Below are 7289 nucleotides of genomic sequence, written 5' to 3' on the forward strand. Positions count from 1 at the left end.
AGGTAAGTTGGCTGAAATTACCATGCAAACAAAAATTAAATGCATATTTGAAATGACAATAAAAATATTAAAAAGGCCAGGATGGGAATGATCAAAATAAATGTGCCATGATTCAGCAAGTTATTTTTGTAGCCTTAATTAACAGATCCATTCAAACGAGTCGAGTTTTACACAAAACTTGAGAAGGTACAGCATCTTCTAAAAGAATCCAGTCAAATGAGTCAAAGGCATGGAAGAGGTAGAAGAGAATTCTATAGTGTGTGGCCTCATCACTCTTCTAAAATGGCATATATAGATACAGATATATCTCCTCCAGGGTTATAGTAAGCGAAGTTACTTACTAACATTTTGGTTTGGCCTGTGAGGTAGTTGTAAAATTATTTATAAATATATAGTAAATGAACACTTAGTTGATGATATGTGCCAAAAATACATAAGAAGCTGAGGAACAATGGAAAAACAAAAATGTAACTGATAACTATGAAATAAGTATATATAGCAAAATAATATTAACATAATTCATTAGCAATACTCTAATATGGGTTGAGAATACATTGAAGTCGTGTAATTAAGAATAGATATTAAACTAACCATTACAACATATCAACACATTTTGGTTAATAGACTGAACAGTTGGTTTGCCAGACCATTTAGCACATCTGAAGAAGTAGTGCAAGGGCAACTTGCCCCAGTAGCTATGTTCAGTTCTGTAAACAACCTGATGCATGCAACTCAAATTATGTCTTGTGTGTTACTTTAAAAAATCTAAGTCCATCCCCTTCTAAAAAAAAAAATTCCTTAGCATTGTTATTCAACTTCCAGGAATTCTACTAGTGAATATCTGGTTCTTAATCCTATCTCATTTCTTACTTCCTGGGTTCAGGAAAGCTGCCTCTTTGTTTCTGAGGTTTGTTTCCTTACCTTTCATCTCTACCACTAGTCTCAGAAATGTGTTTTGTAGTTCCATACAGTATAAAACTCAAAGTAATCAATCAATAAATTATTACTATATCTCTCAGCTAGACATTAAAATCTTTAAATAATTTGCATTTCAGCCTCTCTGGGAAGGACATGAATAGGCAGAAAAAGAGCACCATGGGTACCACCTCCTCTGTGAAGCCTTCCCTGACTGACTCCCCTACCTAGAGGCTGGATAGGAAAAGCTTTCATGTGTCCCCAAAGCATCCTTAACTCACTCCCCTTGTAGCACTTACAATACAATATTTTAATTGTCTGCTTACTTGTCCCAATAAAATTTGATCGCATTCAGGAGAGAGATTGTGTCTTATTTATTGCCGCATCTGCAGCTCCTAGCGCAGTACTGAACAGTAGGTACAACTTTATTGAATGAATAAAAGAACAATATGGGTAAATTTTCCATGCAAGTAATAAAAAGGAGCTCACGATGAAAGGTAATTGTACGATTACTGCAGTGAAGGGCCGTTAGTAATGTTATTCTTAACTTTTAATCCTTCAAAATATATCATTAAATGTCTAGAAACACAATCATTTATGACAAAGGTTTTGATCTTAATTTGTGTCTAGAAATTTCCTGGATTGCATAGCTCTAACCAATAGTATTTATCAATGTTACTAAGTGGTTGTCATGAGTTCTGCTAGCAAAACATATATATTTATATGCAAATATATTTTATATATGTATTAAAATAATGCTCACAGATACATATATATGTGTATTATTTTTAATTTAGTGAATTTTGGAACCTGTGGAGGTTTTTTTGTGTTTTTTTTGTGTGTGTGTGTGTGTTTTTAATATGTCTTTATTGATCTCAGAGAGAGGAAAAGGGAGAGGGAGAGGGAGAGGGAGAGGGAGAGGGAGAGGGAGAGGGAGAGGGAGAGGGAGAGGGAGAGGGAGAGGGAGAGGGAGAGGGAGAGGGAGAGGGAGAGGGAGAGGGAGAGGGAGAGGGAGAGGGAGAGGGAGAGGGAGAGGGAGAGGGAGAGGGAGAAACATCAATGATGAGAGAGTCATTGATCGGCTGCCTCCTGCACGCCCCTGACTGGGGATTGAGCTCGCAACCTGGGCATGTGCCCTGACCAGGAATCGAACCTCGATCTCCTGGATCAAAGGTCAATACTCAACCACTAAGCCACTTGGGCTGGGCAGGAGTTTTAATTAATAAGCAAAGAATAAAAAATTCCACATGCATTTTCCACATAATTTTTAAAAAGTTATATTCACATTTTTGTCCATGATAAATTGGATCCATAGATCCCTAATTCGACCCACTGTATTCCAATAGATAAGATATTATTAGTCACATTTTATATTGAGAAAAACCTAAAACTCAGTACTAATTCACCGGCTCAAGTTTACACAGTTAATAAGTGTTAACTGGGTAGAGTAGTAGTATAAATATTTCAAATGAGTTAATAAATTGAAAACCATTTGAATTTTATTTTTATTATGCACTGCGTATATTCAGGCATCAGATTGACCTTCCTATACTGTGTTTCTTAGCTTGCTATATTTAAATAGTTTAGTTCTACAGAATAGGGAGTTAATTTATTCAACAAACATTTAAATGCATGCCCCATCAAGCCTATGGGTTATGATTGCAGCTGGAGATAGAATGGTGAACAAAACCTGCGTGGTCCCTGTGCACTTAATAAAGTAGACAAGAAGAAATGGGAAAAGGGGAAGGAGAAAGAGGGAAGGGTGGGCAGAGCTAGATTCTATCTGATAAATGGGAAGGTGGGTTAGGAGCCAGTTGTACGAAAGGGGTGAGCAAACTAGCTTAGAATGCAAGTGATCCTCACGTCATTCACATGATAGACACAAACATGCTGGGTGGGGAAATCAGCTTGCTTCTAACACCTCTCCTTACCCCGATGAGATCAACATTTCCTAATACCAGCTACTTCTCACAAAACTGACCTACGGGGAAATAAAAAGAAAAATATTAAAGTCTTTAATCTTCCCTAGAAGAAAAAGCTATGTTTTTATACTAGAAACAACTAACGTTATTTTCATTATTTAAATTAATTTTTAATAATTCAGGCTAGAAGTTTAACCTGAAGAATAAAATGACTGACAGAGTAATTACTGGAACATTTCAGATATGCTATACTAGAAGTGATGTGTGCAATATGTTAAGGGGAAAAAAGCCAAGAGACAAAGAGGCTTGCAGGAACTGAGACTGTTTCATACCATATTAATGTAAAAGGCAAATGGAATTTTTAAGAATGGATGATCATAAAAAAAGATTTCTTGATGACCCAATATTTGCTTTTAATTTATTTAGTGTCTTATAATAATATTTAGTAACCTTTATATATTTGCTTAAACAAATCATTTTGTTCACTTAACTTTTACCAATTCCAAGTCTCAATTCCCCTTTCCTCCCTAAAACGGTCTCCGATGGGAAATGACCTGGCCCTCCTGTGTCCTTTTAGGGTACGCTTACTCTGATCACACACTTTCTCTGCGGTGCCCGTTCATGCAACTGTCTTACATTTCTTCTCTCCCATATTAGATCGTAAGCTCTGTCTGGGTCGTAGTGTTTTATCCTCCACATAACAGGTGCTCAAATAAGACTTGTTGGCTCATTTATCCCTTCAACAAATACTTACTGAGGACCTGCTATATGCCAGGCACGGCATGAAGAAACAACGTGCTGAATGTATTCTGGTGTTTTCTTGAAAACTATTACGTCATAGTTTTCAGTATGATAACATTACAGAAAATGCCTTAATATTTCTAATCAGCATTTATTAAAATTCTTCTTTCCCTATAAACACACTTTCTTTTTTTAAAAAAAAACATATCTTTATTGATTTCAGAGAGAGGAAGGGAGGAGAGAGAGAGAAACATCAATGATGAGAGAGTCATTGATCAGCTGCCTCTTGCACTCCCCTGACTGGGGATGGAGCCTGCAACTCGGGCATGTGCCCTGACCGGGTCGCCTAGGATCCTAGGCCGACACGCAACCACTGAGCCACGCCGGGCCAGGCCACACTTTGTATCTGTCTCCTACTTATGGGTTTATTCAAATGCACTTCTGTCATTTTTCCTTGGCCTATAATATTTTTAAATTCATGTTTTGAACTAGGTCTCTTAAGTACTTTAAAATATTTATTTTGTCGTTAGATGCCTACATTCAGCTTTTGGTTCCTAATAAAGGAAGGAGATCCAAAAGTAGGAATAACAAAATAATTTTCTAATTATAAGGAATATAGTCACAATTGGAACAAGTTTTATATTTGGAACTTTATGCAAATATTACACAGATTTCAAATCAAACTAATTCATTCTAACACTCAAGGAAAATTTTTCCCCCATTTTGACCAAAGAACATATGAACAATTTATAATTATTCAAGTAATAAACTCTCATTGTAAAAATATTAGAAATTATAGAAGTTTTTTTTTTTTAATCTTTGAAAAACATGTCTTTATTGATTTCAGAGAGAGGAAAGGAAGGGGGAGAGAGAGAGATAGAAACATCAATGATGAGAGAGTCATTGATCGGCTGCCTAGCCCTCAACCCGAGCATGTGCCCTGATCAGGAATCGAACCCCGATCTGGATCCTAGGTAGGTGCTCAACCGCTGAGCCATGCCCGGCCGGGTGGAAATTATAGAAGATTTTAAATGCATGGTTTAAAAAAACATCCAGTTAAATGATCACAAAATGATATACTCACCAATATTATTATGGGGTAAAATCATACTATGGAGATTTCAATTATCAACTGCAAATAGAGAGCATCTGTTGTGTCAGAAAAAGAAATGTCAATAAAATGATGAAAATCAAAAGAATTATATTCTTCCAAATGCGTTTTCTACTGTTCTATTAAAAGAATGCTTCTGTTACTGAAAGCTAACTTTGACTATCCACGTGAAATTCTAACAAACATTTAATCTAAATAAAAAAGGAATAAAAAGTCTATTATAAAAATAGAAGCAGTATGCAGATGCCAGTTATGAGTGTGGAATCTAGGTTATGGAATTGAGAGTTTGGAAGCAGATTTAGTAAAAAGCTTAAAATGAAGAGGAAATAAGTCTACATGAAGCACAAAGTTACTCTTTAAGAATTCATGTTTTATCCTCCTGGCTCTCTTTCAATCTCTATTATGTTCACACTGCACGTTCTGGGTAGTGAATAAAAAGGTACACAGCCCATGCGATGAGCACATCCTAGGGCCAAGTCCAGTTGTGATACAAAGTTTAAAAGGTAGTATCATTTGATTGAATTTTAAATGCTAAGTAAATTTGAAAAAATTCATTTTGAAAGTTGAGAGTTTGGCTCAAAGACTATAGAATCTTAGAGCTTGAAGAGACCATGTCTAAGTCATCATTTACCCTCTCCTGAGACCCTCTCCTAAACCCTACCAGACAGGTAAATATCTATTCCAAATGAATCTCAAAGATGTGTGGGAACAACCTGGGATAACTTTTATCAGAATTTATCATTTCTAATGAGAAATATCTTTGTTTATAACATCCAAATAAAATCCCTTGCTCTGCAGGCTAAACCAGAAGTGGTATTGTGGAGAAAATATTGGATGTGAGACTAAGAAAACATGAATTATACCATATAACTATGTGACTTTGGACAAGTCATTTAAATTCTCTGTACAAAAGTTTTAATGCCCATAAAACAGGGACAGTAATAACAACTTTACATGATTATTATGTAAAAGGTTGAGCATTTATACATGCAAAGTACTCTGTAAACTGTAAAAAACAAACTATACTGGATTCTTATTTTGGAGTAGTATTACTCCAACTCATATCACCATTTTCTGTTTTTCATAGGTCTTGTTTTCTAATCCTTTTGTCATCTTTGTATCCCTCTTCTGAAATCTTTTCAAGAGCTCCTAAGTCATTATCCAATTGTACAGCCCTGAACTAGATTTAAGACTTGATCAGTTAGCTGGCTGAGGGCTATTTTTATTATTTATCATACCTATTTCAATAAACATACACACTGGTTGCTTGGGATAGAGCTGTAAACAAGAAAGAAGGTCCTGGCTACCATGGAGTTTCAATATAGGGGCTGAGAGAGTTTTAATAAGAAAGTGAACAAATAAGATGACTTCATATAGTAACAGTGCTCTGAAAATATAATAAAAGAGAAAAATATGTGAGGTAGGATTGAGTAATTTGGATAGGGTGGTCAGGGTAGCACTCTTTTAGGTGGTGACGTATGACCTGAATTATAAAAATCAGGAGAATTAGTGATTTGAGGATCTGGGAAAATAGTGTTCCAGAGTGAACATAAAATGTAAATGGCTTAAGATGGGTGTGAGCCACAGTGGGTGGAGAACAGTGAATGAGTTGTATGAGATGAAGCTAGAGAAAATACCCTGAGCCTCTATCATTGAGGTGTTGAAAATCATGATAAGGAGTTGAGATAAGAAAGTACTGGTAAAAAAAAGAAAAAAAGAAAGAAAAAGAAAAGAAAGCATTGGTGGCTTTCCAATCCACCATCTGCGGTGGAGTTGCCACCAAGATACAGATTTTGGTGAAAACCCCTCCAAGGAAGACCATCACTCTTGAGGTTGAACTCTCGGATACAATAGAAAATGTAAAGGCCAAGATCCAGGATTTGGAAGGAACTCCTCCTGATCTTTGCTGGCAAGCAACTGGAAGACGGCCATCCTTTGTCTAGCTACAACATTCAAAAGGAGTCCACTCTTCATCTTGTGTTGAGACTTCATGGTGGTGCTAAGGAAAGGAAGAAGCCTTACACCACTCCCAAGAGGAATAAGCATAGGAGAAAGAAGGTGAAGCTGGCTGTCCTGAAATGGCACACAGTGGATGAGAGTGCCAGTCAGTCATGTTCGTCAGGAGTGCCCTTCAGAAGAATGTGGTCCTGGAGTTTCTATGACCAGCCACTTAGACAGACATTATTGTGGCAAATGGTGTCTGACCTATTGCTTCAACACATCAGAAGACAAGTAATTGTATATGGGTTAATAAAAGACATGAACTAACAAAAACCAAAAAGACAAAAGCATTGATGGTTTTAAACATGGGCTGATGTGTTGCAATGAATTAAAACACCAACCTTCAGAGTTTACCAAGTGATTTCTCAATACTCTCAGTACCTCCAACCGAGTACCACTTGGGGTCTGTTTTACCTTTTAAGTGGTCTGCAAATTTAACTTTTGGATTTTCCTTTCATCTCTGCTTACCAAGCATTGATTAGTTGTTTATATGGCACTTTGCAATAGAGTAATGACTGACATAAATTTAGTCAACTTAGAGACCTACACCATCCATTTTGTCTTCATTCTCTAGATCTGTCAAAATAGACATGTTAGGC

General features: G+C 36.4%; 1 pseudogene; it reads left to right on the forward strand.

Annotated features, from left to right (window-relative positions):
* Positions 1–1405: 1405 nt before the first annotated feature.
* On the forward strand, positions 1406–6925 carry LOC107537519 (ubiquitin-ribosomal protein eS31 fusion protein pseudogene; annotated as a pseudogene).
* Positions 6926–7289: the final 364 nt, after the last annotated feature.

The sequence above is a fragment of the Miniopterus natalensis genome, chromosome X (genome assembly GCF_054644295.1).
Source record: "Miniopterus natalensis isolate mMinNat1 chromosome X, mMinNat1.hap1, whole genome shotgun sequence".
NCBI classification, from domain to species: Eukaryota; Metazoa; Chordata; class Mammalia; order Chiroptera; family Miniopteridae; genus Miniopterus; species Miniopterus natalensis.